The sequence below is a fragment of the Pleurodeles waltl genome, chromosome 1_2, assembly GCF_031143425.1.
Source record: "Pleurodeles waltl isolate 20211129_DDA chromosome 1_2, aPleWal1.hap1.20221129, whole genome shotgun sequence".
NCBI classification, from domain to species: Eukaryota; Metazoa; Chordata; class Amphibia; order Caudata; family Salamandridae; genus Pleurodeles; species Pleurodeles waltl.
In genome coordinates this window covers 82,955,921-82,970,635 of record NC_090437.1, presented here as the reverse complement: position 1 = coordinate 82,970,635, position 14,715 = coordinate 82,955,921, and the positions used below count along the sequence as shown (strand labels likewise).

The 14,715-nt window shown below is 41.2% G+C and overlaps 1 protein-coding gene across 2 annotated transcripts in view; it reads left to right on the top strand.

Moving 5' to 3' along the window:
- Positions 1 to 14,715, top strand: part of CORO2A (coronin 2A) — a 322,094-nt gene that overhangs the window by 42,422 nt on the left and 264,957 nt on the right. The window lies entirely within an intron of this gene.

Here is a 14,715-nt window from a genome sequence, read left to right as displayed (position 1 = left end):
ACTGTGGTACACTATTTTTTGGAATACTTGAGTGGAATAAAGTGGAATGAGGTAGATTGGAATGGCGTAAACTGGAACGACATACAGCGGAGAGTTGCATACAGTGCAGTGGTGTACACTGAAGAAGTCCGAAACAGTAGACTGCTGTATTTTGAAGAGGTATAACGCTTAGTATTGTATAGAGAAGTGGTATACAGTGGGATAGTATAAAGTGGAATGTGTTAAAGTGGAGTTACGTTCTGTAAATATTGTAGAGTTTATTCGCATACAGTGGAGTGGCGTACAGTGGAGTGGTATAGAATGGAGTGTTTAGTATGGGGACATAAAATGGAATATTGTATACTAAACTAGCTACAGTCAAGTTGTGTATAGTGGAGTGTGGTAGAGTAGAGTGACATTACCTGGAATAGGGTATAGTGGAGTGGGGAGTACAGTGTGTGCCATACAGTGTGGCGTAGAGTTGAGTGGTGTACAGTGGGGTTGTGTAACGTCAACTATGGTATAGTGTAGTTTTGTAAAGTAAAATTTTGTAAAGTGTAGTGGTGTATATTGCCGCGCTGTACAGAGGAGTAGTGGAGAGTGGAACAGCGTACAATACAGTGAGGTGCAGTGTAATAGGGTACAGTGCAACAGTGTATACTGGAGTACGATAAAGTATAGTGCCGTACAATGGAGTAGCGTACAGTTAAGTAGTGTTTACTGTAATAGCATTGAGTTTACTATTGTTAAGTCTTGAGACCTACATTGTAGTGGCATGAAGTGGAGTAGCGTACAGTAGAATGTCACAAAATTAAATAGGATTAATTATAGAAGTGTAGAGTCTAGTTACGTACACTAAAGTGTTGTTTACTGGAGGGGCGCAAAACTTAGGTTTGTTAACTGAAATAGCTTACAATATATTATGGTACACTGCAGTGACATATACTGCATTTTAGTAGAATTGAGTGGTGTAGAGTGAAGAACACACTGGAAAAGCTTACACACCATAAAGTGGGGCATACTGGAGTAGCATATAGTGGAATAGCATACATTGGATTTGAGTATAGTGGATTAGCATACAGTTGGGAGCAGTATAGTGTAGTGGCGTTGAGTAAAGTGGCATACACGAAAGTGTAATATAATCGAGTAGTGAATAATCACCCAGAGTATAGTGGTGTGCACTTGAGTGGCTTACAGTGAAGTTGGATAGAGCAGAGTGGAGTAACATACAGTGATAAAGCGAAGAATTTAGTAGCGTACTGGAGTGTGGTAAAGTGCCTGGCATACTTTAAATAGCATAGAGTGCAGTGGCTTAAAGCCAACTCTTACAGATGGTAGTGAAGTAAAGTGGAGTTTGTAGGTTAAATAAAATGTATTGTAGAATTATATGAGAAAATGACCATCTTAAATCTCCAAAATATCAATTATAATATGTAAATGTTATTCTTGTGGCTATACAACTTTACAAATATAGTAAAAAATCCTCAAGAAATCCCTACCTCTGGATGTGTGTGTGACTCTGGCTCACTTGGGTACTTGGTCATAGGTCATTTTCCAATTAATCGTTTGTGAATCAATGTACACAGTATGCATCCTACAAAAACAAAGTAAGAAGCCCTTTCACCTGCACTGAAGCTATATTTTGTTTACCTTTCCGTCTCTCTTGTATGGGCGCATTTGTCTAGCAAAGTATCTCTGGACTACACTTCAACTCTGGGGCATTGCCTCACCACCAGTTTAGTGTCTTGCTTTACAAGCAGCAGTGGTTTACTCATTGCTGGAAATATTTCTTTTCACCTTTCATTGGGCACACCATCTACCCTTTGGCCACAGTTCCTAGCATAGTCCAGAAAAATGGGTAGATCAATTGCATGAAAATCTAAACTACAAAGATCATTGGGATCTCTGAGGGAATACATTATCTCCCCATAATTGAACAGCCAAAATTGGAATGCATTTTTTCTTTACATGTTGCTTTACATGTTTCTTTTTTACTGGTTGATTTTTTTTCCCCGAAATTTCAGATGGGTGATTGCACCATTTTCTCAGTCACATTTGGCACTGTGGATCTTTTGGCTTGTTTGATCAGCTTATCCAGATCGTACTTGATTCTCCAAGACAAGTACAGTAGTTTCATTGGTTCCTGAATGATTAGAGTCGGTTTGAGCTCATTGTCATTACCCCATAAAAGGTTCAACAATGGGTGACACAAAAATTCCCATTTATCATCCACTATCTTTCAGCTGAGAGCTCTGCTGTTTGCTTCTGATCCACTCATATGGTCTAGTTCAATTATGCTCTTATTATGCCCAGTATGTATCAAGTGCAGGAAAACATATGTGATGCTCTATATGAATACTTGGGAGACACAGCACATTGGCTGAGATAATTTCATCTAAACATGTGAAAACATTAATCACATTTTTTGCAACGGTAGTGAAGGAACGCTTCTGTGGTTTTGAGTGTACAGTCATACTTGTTGATTCCCACATTATAACTGCTCAGTCGATAAGTAAGCACAGAGTTCTTTTGTAGAAGGCCTTTTGCTGACCATCTTGTGATTATAATGTATTGATACCACATTTCTATCTCTTCAATAATAAAAGGTTCTTGACTGATCCCTCTGGCTCAGATATCCCTTTGATGACTGAGGAGCTGCAGTGAATCTGGAAACGTTATATAGACAATATCATTAATATAGGGAAAGGTGAAGAAAACAAAATGTTACACTTCACTATGACCATGAGGCAAAGGGAAATATGACAACATTTTGTGGACACAACAATAGCCCAACATGAAGAATAGGTGATGAGGAGAGCGCACTGCCATATAGCAGATATAAAAACTGTTTCCACATTTATGTAGGTCCCCACTGGCCCTTATGTCCAAGCAACAGACCAGTTATAATAAGAAGCCTCTCCATCTCCAGAAAGAGAGGTGTATACATAAACTGAAGCAGGCTTATAATTAAGCAAATGCTGGACACAGCAATTCAGTATATGCAGTAGTGATTATTTTATCTGTATATGGGAGGGACTATCCATATGTTATGGAACACTGACCAAATTACAGATCAATTATGCCGAAGTAACTAAAACATCACATTAATATTTGTGCCCTCTTCCACACATTTGTATAAGCCTGACTATCAAAAACCGGTCCAGTAGGCTTTTTCGTAATAAGAAAAGCAAGGCTATAGCCATACAATATGAATCACTGAGTACACTATTAAATCAGTTACCAAAGTAACAAGACAGCTGAATATTTGGAAAATGGCACAGTGAGTTAAACATGAAGGGCCAGATTTACTAACATGTTGTATCATGGTTGCACCACTGTTTATGACGTATCGATGATGCAAAATGCTAGTAGATATTTACAAAGCCACGCAAGGGGCAATTTGCACTACCTTGCATGGCTTTGTAAAAGAAAATAATGTAACGCAATGCAGTGCTTGCACAGCATTGCGTAAAATTTTATTCTGGGAGGTGTTCCATGGGTGGAACATTGATGTTTACATGCATCCACCCAGGGATTTAATGAAATCCCAGATTTACAAAGATTTGTAAAGCTGGGCTTCCGTGAAATCGCTACACCTCCCAGAGGATGGTGTAACAAGGCTAAAATTATTGTCTGCAGCACACGTAGACAGATGAAAATGTCTCAAGAGATTGTTTTTGTGCATTAAGATGTCCCTTCCTGCAAAACATCAATTCTCCTTATAATGCAGGCGGCTTTGCACAATGGTGCCAGGGTGCCTGAGTTGGTGCTAGGCTTCCTGAAGTGTGCCAGCACTTTGAGACAGCAGAAGTGCGCCATATCTTAGTAGAAATGGCACCTTTCTGCTCTCTCCCTTTAACACAACGCAGTGCAGCAAGTTGCCTTGATACACTGCCTTACGTGAAAGGTTAGTAAATCTGGTCCAGACTGCTTATATCTGATGTTGCTTGACTTAAAATCCTAGCAAAGCAAGATCAGACTGGCCTTTATCCATTGTTCCATGTTAGCAATGTTTGTTTTCCTCTGTGACCACCATAGGCTGAAACAGGCCTCCAAGGCCCTTAGCCTCTCTGTGGTTCGTATGCTTGGAAGAATGACCAGTCTGGCCATGGGTCTCTGCCCTTATATTTTTATAAATGAAACACTGTTCAGTGGTTCCTTCTTATCAATCCGAATGAACACATGACTTTCAACTTAATCTGCGGGCAATGGCGACCTGTTTTACAGTTCGCCTCCAGCCTCACACTGATAAACGAACTGTCGGCTGGGTAAAATGTAACATTTTGAAAATACCTAATTTGTCTGTTATTTTTTTATTTTATTTATATAAGTAAACAAAAACTCTAGTTGGAATTAAAGTTCTACCCCCCACCTGACACGTTTCGTTCATTGTCACGGTCCCACCTTGTCGCAGTCACAACATGGTGTGTGACATTAAGCTTGATGGCATCCTTTGTCACTAAGCCAGATTTCTCTTGTACCTTCCCTTTGAACACAAGGTTGCAAGTTAACACGCACCTTTGCCATAGAGTCCGACAGTGGGTTAGCAAAAGCATAGGTTAATGAAAGGTTATAGGATTCAACGCAAGACATAAGTGTCCCAGCACTTATGAATGAAACGTGTTGCGGGTTGTCACTAAATGGGTTTTCACATCAGTAACTCGTAGACTGACGACCAGAACCACTTTCAGCGAACCACAGTTGCAAAACGTGTGTCATGGTTATGGTAGGGGTGGTCAAAATTGTATTTTTCCACCTAAATTATGTGTAATTTTCATACAAATTACGTATATTACGCCAAATACATTTCGCTGGCTGTGTGTGAAAATTGTCTGCAAGGGAAAATCTGAAGTACTAAGATCACACAGATGCCTGTGGGAGACTAGTGTGAACAGAGATCTTGTGGCCATTACACACATCAGTTTCATAAGTCCAGCAAGATATTTGCTTCTCAAACAAGTCACCCATCGGAAAAAAATAGACAAATCTATAGCCGTGCGAAAACAAAAACTACACGAAAACCAACATTTTAGGAATTGTGCAAGCCTATTGTTCCATAATTTTATATTTGTTTAGTTGCTCTAGTGAACAAAGAGAGCAGACTTCAGAAATCCGTGAAAATGATGATGAGTTAAAACAATTCTTTATTGTGAAGCATGGTTAGGATGGAGGAGCCATGACCTATGTACTAAAGTTTTAGGATTCACAAAATTAGTTATAACTAGTGTTAGGGCGAAGAGGGCTTAATTTCAAAATTTAAGACTCTTAAGAACACAGCGATCTGCGCCACAGTAAGCAGACATCTTGTTAATGCTGTTTCCCAAAATATTACATCCAATACCACACTTCTGTGTACAGTATAGAAGTACAGAGGGGAAAATGATACCATCTTTTAACAGATGCAGAGCACGAGGAAAATATGTTAATACTTTCCTGTTAGTTTCACTAACACTTTACCACTGTGACTCTGGCTTCTCCCCGTTGCTATCACGATTATATGCTCAGCTGTCTAGTCAGATAACGTTTTAACGGATTTTCTGTCAGTGTGACTTCTTTCTCCATCACACTTAAAGTATTTTTTGCCTCCATCACTCTGCTACATGCTTTAGGGATGTAGTGAAGTGCCATGCGAGGCATCTTTTTTCTTACCTTCATTTCCAAGTAAAGCAGATTTTTTGTCGTAAAATATTATGCACAAAGTAACAGGAAACTGTGCGAGGCACTAAAGTAATAATCTGTATCAGAGGTCTTGGATGTCAGGCAGGTTTGATTCCAGAAAGATTCTGTGATGAAGCTGAGTCTTGTGCAAGGCTCTTTGAATGCAGTTCTGGTTGGTCACAGACAAGTTTGTCCAGGATTGGACTGCCCATAGGGCAATTTGGCAGGGCCACAATGGATGGCAATGTGGGCGGGATTTTTTGTCCATGTAAAAGCCTATTATATGGCCTTGTTGGCCAGTTTTTACTGTTGATTTCCCTGATATTAGCATAAACATTGCCTGCATCAACCACAAATGCGCGCAGTCTCCCAATCCCTGCAAAATACCTATACAGTGTGTCTTCATAAATTCACAATTGCCCAAATTTGCATATGTGGACCAAGTCTTAGCAGTATCTTCTCTTCAGAGGGCCTTATTTGTTTACTTCCGCGGGCATGTTTTCTGTTGCAGTCCGATCCTGGCCATGTTTACTATTTTAGCCTTCCTGCTTTGGCTAGTGTGCATGATCTCTCACAAGCACAGACTTCACCATTGGCAGGGTACATATAATCTAGCTTGCACTTTCTAATGAATTAAAATGTTATCCTGCTGGCGGACTAACAAACTTCCTTATTTCAGGGATCTTCATGCTTTAACTTGAGCACAAAGGCCAAATGATCACTTTCTCCAGACACAACGCCTTCTGCTAAATGTAAATGTTTCACATACATGGCAATGCAGGGTATCGATCCTTATGTGTAGCCCTGGCTCCTCCTCCCGTCCATTGCATAAATCAGCAAGCGTTGACAAGTCCAAAAGTCTAGATTTGACTATTGATCTTTGCTTTTACCATTGCCAATGTTATTTGGAAATTCCCTAATTCTCAAGTAGGCTTAGATTTCACTACCATAGCTGGAATGGGGGAAAATTGTGTAAAAAAAAAAAAAAATCCTGCTGCTTTCTGGGAGAACCATGGACTGGGAACTGATAGACTTAAGCGGGAGAAGTTGAGTATTCAAGTGGAGGTAAATTTTGCACATTTATTTTTTATTTGCAGCATTAAATAATATAAAAACTCTATGGTCCTCAACATGGGTTTTGGATTGCTGGCTCTCTTCTTCCTGAGCCACCGAAGGTCACACAAGAGCATTCCAGAAACAGGCTTTCTCCAAAACAATTTAAAAACAGCTAACTAAGCACGCACACGTGTACGGACAGGTGTACATTTTCAAATGATATCAAGTGTTACAAAAATCATTGAAGGGGGACATGCAGACACACAGATGGCTGCTTTTGAATGGCTTTTGTGATGACATTTTGCAAAAACAATTTTGAAAGAGGAAAAGGAAAAATACATTTAGCAAAAAGCAATTTGCTCTAAAGAAAGAGGTCAGTGAGAGGGCCTCGTTGCATTATTAACGTGACACAAAGCAGCAGGACCTAGTATCAACATTTTCCCATGTCAGCCCCGTCCCCTGTCCTGAGAAGATATTGGGGTCTTGCGACGTCACCTCCTGTGATGTTATTCCAGTCAAAGAGTGTATGAGTTCACTTTCACTTCTACTGGCTTTTTGGTGAATCGACATCCGTGTTTCCCCTTCTCTAAATGGGGTGGGGAACTCTGAGATTGGCAGGGCTGGAGCCTCGGAAATGTACGAAGGAATACAGCTCCTCCAAAATCTAAATGAACTCCATAGTGTCCACAATATAGCCTGACAAAATCTTGACCTGGTGTAAATATCTCACCTGCATTTCATTCATATATGCCAACAAACCTGTGTTCCACATACTTTAGACCTATATAGTTTTAGCATATTTGTTGATTAGTGCTGAATTGTGTCATTAAGTGTAGTAGAATAGTATATAAGGTCGAGGTTTTGTAGTGTTATGTTTTGGAATGTATGTTTTTGCAGTCTGTGTGTTCACAAACTACCGTCATCACTTGAGCCACGCTATTACATTTGCTACCCGAGTACAGCCCATGACGGGACAGCCAAGAGATTATCAAAACCGTACTGAGTGAAATAGGTGAGCTTCACTGCTTTGCAGAACTTCGTCCATTTCAAGACCCGTGTAGTCTGATTGCAGAGTGATAAGCCTTGTAAGGGCAAAGATTAATACGCAACATTGATTAAACTGTAGATAACAGAACATCAATTTTGCAACAGCTTTTTACTAAGAAAAAAATATATATCTTTAATGGCCTACACCCTGCCAACCAACAACGTGAAACATTGCTCAATGTAGATGTGCACCAAAAATAAAAGAGCCTTGGCAAAGCCAAAATATTGAGCCTTTCAATGGGATTACCCATCCTGCTTTTTTGCTAATGCTGTACCTCACTGACAAAAATAAAAAAGCTAAAAAAAATGCTTGTTTGCTGATGTTTAACAGCATCAACAAAAAACAAAAAAAGACCCCTCACTCATGCGCACTATGTACCATTTTATGTTTAATTTACTGTTTCAAGATTGCAAATGATCACTTTTGATCAGTAGATTCTGGAAAAAAATCTATGCATCAATGTGAACGGAGCGGCCTGTGTGCAAATTGCAAGTTGCCTGGCTCCTCAAAAAATAAATCAAAATTCTTGTATTTCGTAAAACAAATGCAATGGGAATAGGTAGGAAGAGCAGTGGGGGAGCTGATCAGGGAAATTGAGAGTAGCAAATCAGAACATATACCTGCAACAAATGCCATCCAGTCTTGAGCAGGGGGTTTACCCAAATATTCAGAAACTACAGGTCTGCCCACACACAGCTTTAGAATACCTGTTAGCTCCTACAAAGTGCTGGTACTCTCCCATTAAATGTATTGCAGCAGTACTGAGAAGCGCAGGTACTCTCTCTTTGAAATTAAAGCAGTGCAGGTACTTTGTACTGGGGAGTACCTGTCCATCTAAAGCACTGCCTTTGTATCAAAAACATAGTGAGCAGTGTTGTAATGCTTTAGGTTACTGGTTCACTCCTTTCCAGAAATGTTCTGAGGAAGACTCTCACTGTGAATATAATCATTAGCACACCATGCTAATTGTTAAGCATATTTATCATCAACCGTCATTAAGTCTGTTCATTGTTGAAATATTTTCAGTGAGTCTGCGCTTTGGAGCGCTGATAAATGTGTTTTACTCTAGTGACATTTGCACCTCTAGCCACAATAAAATATTCTGATCGACAACCACATGGAATCTGAGTTTGCCACCCAAGGTCTGCTTCAGCGCTGGTGGCACCAGGTGTGCATCTTTTTTGCCCCTCACTCCCAAGACCTCCTTCTCCAAGGATTCCCTCACCACCATCCTCATTCAGCAGTAGGGTGTCAGAGCACTTTACTTCACACACACATTATACAGAGGCGATGAATCATACATGTGCAAATCAGTCTATAGTAAATGTTACATAACAGTGCGGATCACAGGGTGTAGGAACCACACGCTCTCCGTAGCGGTAGGGTGTATATTTCAAGAGCATTTGATCTGGAGAAGCACAAACTCAGGATTTAAAACATACCACAGTGGTGGGCATCGTCTTTATTAAAAAGAGTGTATTTCTACCCAAACAAACCCCTTTTAGTAATATTAACATAATAATGAAAGACTGGGGGAAAAATATACATTTCTAACCTGTACTATGCAGTTTTCATGCAGTTCTTTGATGACAGGTCATTGATCACTGTGCCAAATTAGTATTGTAACTGATAAACTGCAAGTAACAAAAGGATGTCTCTGAGGAAAGCAGTAACCCACTCAATTACCTACATAAAATACAGTTATTTGATTTGCATGGGACACTCGTTACTTTATGATGAGTCAGATTGCCACTAGACAAAACTTTGATCTCTCCTCAGCAGGTACAATAATCACCAGGGTTAGCTTAACATTTTTTGTTGCCTGAAAATTGCTGGACACACAAGGAACTCTGCAGCAGGTGCCTTCGAACTCGTATGCTATTTCCAAAGAGCACTCCAACCTCAGCGCTTCTTTTTGACCCCCAGGGCCGTGGTGGCGCTCGGACAGCTGCCATAGTGGCGGTCCGAGCGCCACATTACGACTGTGGCTGAGCCACCACGAGCGGACCGTCGACACCACCAGGTTACCACCAGCCGACAGCCTGGCGGTCTCAGAGGGCTCAATCCACCCGGGCAGTGCTGCTTGCAGGGCTGACCTAGGGGTTATAAATCCCCTTTCTGCCAGCATTTGCATGTCTGTAGCCCCACCATGCAAAGGTTGGCGATAAATGGGGGTGGGGGCCCCTTGGGGGCACCTGCACTGCCCATGCACTTGGTATGGGCAGTGCAGGGGACCACATGGACGGCCCTGTCGCTCCTTCCACTGCCCAAATTATGGGCAGCGAAAAGCGTGACGGGTGCTGCTGCACCCACCGCACTGCCACATAGGCGCTGGCTCGATTATGAGCTGGCATCAATGTTAAGGCCCTGTTCACTGCAGGGCCGGCAGGCGGAAAGTCTGTTTCTGTCCACCGGCCCTGTGGTGAACTCTTAATAGGGCTGGAGGTGTTCTGACCACAATGGTGGTCTACCGGTGGCATGAGTTTGGCGGGCGGCCTTCTCCGCCCTCCAAACTGAGAATGAGGGCCTCAGTGCTAGGTACAGTTGGACCAGTCACACCACCCTAAAGCCATCCCTGCTCGCCACCCTGTCTAGTAGAACTTCCACGCCCCACTGCACAACTGAGAAGCAGATGAAAAACGCCTGTTTTGTTGTGAGAGTACCAGGAATGCTGGCATTTACCCACACACCAATAGCATGAATGAAATATTCACGTTCTTGAGTGCGCTGACATTGCAAAACCTTTACAATTTAGATGATATTTATAGTTCACCTGTACTGTGCCATACAGGAAGAAGTTTTATGACCCAGATCCACCTACACAATAAGCCAAACCCCAGCATGCAATTACAAGAAAGTCCTCACATGTCTCCGTTTTCCTTCGTAATTCATGCTATCGGGGCATCTGCTCACACCAAATGAAGCGCCGTCCCAGGCCTTACGCTGATGAATATGCAATTTGTTCCTTTTTATTATGCGCACAAGAAACAAACCTTATGATGAACGGGGGGCAAATCTTCCACGTGAATGCGGAAGAGGGAACTTGCTTGTGCTGCCACCATGTCCCCTTTACCTTAAGCATCTTGGAAACGCTGTAGTTCCACATTCTTCAGGAAGTCATCAGTCAGGAGTCGTCCCTTATGTCAGGCAGCAATAGGTAAGGCTGCTGAAGTATTTGAACGACTTACTATACCAAGAAGGGTTGAAGGTTACTGGGGGATGTGGGACATTCCAGTAAATTACCTATTCGGAGATAGCAGAACGCTGCAACATTTTTCAGTCAGCAAGCATTTAGGGCAGTTTTGTTTCTTTAATAGGATACTTCAATATGCACCTATGAATGGTATTTGCACGCCAGTTGCACTTTTCTTATTTACTTGTTGTCATTCCCTATTTCTTCTATAGGCACGGATGTCATCAGCATGGCAAGACAAGGGGGCAAGTTGTGTAGCAAAAAAACCTACAGCATGGGCTGGGAGCTGATGGGCTTAAGCAGGAGACGTTGAGTGCAAATGTGGTAGTAAATGCTGCATTTTAGGGACCAGGCTTGCTCAGGCAGCAGAGCAAGGATTGTGAATTTCCTGTCGCCAGCGGTACGCATGACCCCCCTGCATCGCCACCTTCAAAAGAAAACTCACAATTTGCTTTTTTCAAATACACTTTGGCTAAAGGATTCACGGTTCCCATCTCCCAGACCACCGCCTCTTTCTTTTTGACCTGTTAGTTTAATTTCTAAACTGTGTGTATATGTTGATTGCCATCCGTAATCGGTTCCCTGTTATCAAGTGATCACTTTTTTGTGCAATGGAAAAGCACAAATGCTTAAATATAAATGTTTGTTTATTTGTATCACTTAACCCTCGCTAGCAGCTTCTTGACAATGTTAGCCAAATTAGACAAGCATCGTTTGTAAACGGTTTGTGGGACGTAAAGGGTGTTTTACGGGTGGTGTTGAACTTTCTCTGCCAAGGTTTTTTTTAAAGAACATAGTGCACACGTACTTATTGTTTTTTTAAGGAGAACTTAACAGACGGAATTATGTGACCTCCAGGAATTGTTAGGGGAATCATTCTGCAAATTGAGCACAATGAACCAGTATCATTTGAGAAAATGTAATGGGGTTTAAAGACCACTTTGCAACAATAAACTAGTTGCATGTAGCTTGCTGCTGCAGTTTGAAGGATGCTCCTTCTATTTGATCAGCAGCAAGCAACACCCTCCGTGCAGTTTTCTACATGCATTTTGCAGGTGCAGTCTGGAAAATACCTTTTGTTAGTGGGGACAACAGATGCTGGCAGCTCCCCTATCCCTTCCCCTCTTCATACACCACTGCAAATAAGGACGAAAGACATGTATAGCATTGCCTACAGTCAGAGTTTTTGATGCAGGTTTACAACTTTAAACTTCCTTACCTCGCTGTTGAATCAGTGGTGTCTTTGAAGCTTGAATGTGACATTAGTATCTTTTAAATGTGAGCCTTCTGTACTCAAGCACAGATTAAGATGTAAGCAAACAGCAATCCACCAAGAAGTGTAAAAAAGGCATCTACCATACTCAAAACCTTCCTTCCAGAGTAAAAGGAACAACAACCACTAATACAGGGCCACATCCCAAATAAGAAATCTCCCACGTGACTTCTGGAGGTGATTACTTATTATGAATTGAAGCAATATACCTCATGATGCCGATCCTCATAGTACTGTGATGAACCAGCTCTGGAGCTGAGTAGGACTAGTGGAGGGCTCGCCAAGGTGGCCCAACTTGCCCCTAATAGGACTTGAGGAGCGAGGCCTTGGACATACAATACTCAATGTATCTGGTGAGAGGCATCAAAGACTCAGATTAAGTGTTTCACTCTTTGAGTGTTTATATGCGGGTGGTTCAGGTCTATATTCCGGAGGACCTCGGTTGGAAATATTCTCTCAAAGGGGATCTCTTGCTGCTCCACTTACAGGAATCCAACTAGCAGCCTTATTGTTAATAAAGTAATGTGATGCCAAACAACATGGAATATTTGTTTATTTGTGGGGAGGTCATTGTTCATGGTCTGTGTAAGTTCAGGTAACAGCAGTAAGATGTAGACAGTATTGTTCAACCTTAGTGCCCCTCCCGTGGGTCACAGGGGATGCATCTTCCATGTTACACCATATATCACCTTAATATCATCTGGATACATCCTTGGGAGATATGCATGTCTGATGGCATGATTTAGAGTTTCATGGCAAGGTACTCCATCACAATCATGACGGATATCCAGTCCGCCTTATTACGTGTGCATTATATCCTAATGCACTTGTACTAAGGCTAACTGGGTACGTCACATTTGTGATGGATTACCCATCCTCCAAACTCTAAATCAAACCCCTAGTCTCTTGAAAGTATAGATGACATGGAGGGTTAATAATCGTATGTTTTGTTTGTTTCGTTATTTGGTCCTTGCTCCAACTAATAATTACTATTGTTCAGAATTGTTGACCCATTCACAGGTGCTCATTTTGCTGATCTGTAACACACTGTTGCTTTCTTTCTCTTTTTCTCTCTATCTTCATTAGGTTGGGATTTTGCATTAATATATGAATGCAGACTCCTGTAGGCCCTACTGGGTTGACTGTTTTGTTTCTGTGGATTGTGATCCGAGTGCCTATATGTCGCATGTTTACCTTGTCAAATGCCCATGTTTCTGTGTTGTAAAGTGTCGCTTAGGTTGATGCTGTTATGTGTCTCTGTAAAACTCTCACATTGGATGGACTTCTAACTTTATGTCGTCTGGGGGCCCTTCTGTGGCATGGCAATGGTCCATGGCATCCAAGAGACAGATACTCAGATGTCACAGTCAATTTCACCCAGTGAACGTCTTTGATAAACTGGATGCACATCTTGGTATCAACTGGCTTGTGCTCCTAAAATGAAAGCCCCAGTCGATTTCTGCCTTGGTGTGTACTTGTCATGGATTCTCACTTGCTGTTTGACTGCTCCCGATGGTCTAGCTAGATAACACTTGAAAAGTATTTGTTGTCCTCCTTTGTCCTATCTGTTGCAAATATGTGATCAAAAAAGTAGTAAAAGACAACCATAAGCATCTATCTTATCTTGCTTTTATCCTGAACTGGATTAGCAACATCAGCTCTACGACAATCGCGCATTAAAGCTAGCTATTGTAGAGCTTGAAGACAAACTTCGTCAACAGTTCCAGAAAAATAGCAAGCTGAACTAATTAATCCAGCCGGTGGTGCTGGAACAGTGTTCAGACTGGGAGTGCACCCATCGATGTTACATCAGCAAAGTCATAGGGATTGTGAAAAATCAAAGCGTGGCACACCCTTTCACCAAGGTAAAGGTAAAGGCAAAGGTGTAGTATGTAACTCTTAGTGCATTTAGCACACTGTCACAATTATGTTACTAAAGCATGGTATGGTAGGTACTGCCATTTACAGACAGCACATTTTCAATTGAAATGGCCACAAAATTCATACTGACATACAGTTTTACTGATAACACTATAAGGCGCACAAATAATAATGTATGGAAATTAGGTTTCAGAAAATATTTATCATTTGCATATAAGCAAGTAAAGTGTCCTGATTACTTTTGAACCTATTAAAATCTCTGTTTCCATCACTCTTTATAATTACCAACAATTTGCTTCATTTGTGCTTTCCTAATTGATGATACATTAGAAATACCATTCCATTAATGTATATGTACTTAAGTGTTGTTGTGTGGTTAAAAAAACAAACTGACACACTACAGCTTTCCCTTTCATTATCAGTAATTCAGCAAGACTGTCAAATGGACACTTTAAAAAATCCTTTACCTTTGTAGTAAGACAAAGAGAAGTAAACATCAGTCTCCAGATTAAAAGAATGAGTAGTAAGTAGCAAATTGTCAGGAGACATAGTCTGACATTTGACCTCTATCTTTGAACGTGCAGAAAATGCGGCAAGATAAGAGCTACATTTAAAGCCATTTTTATA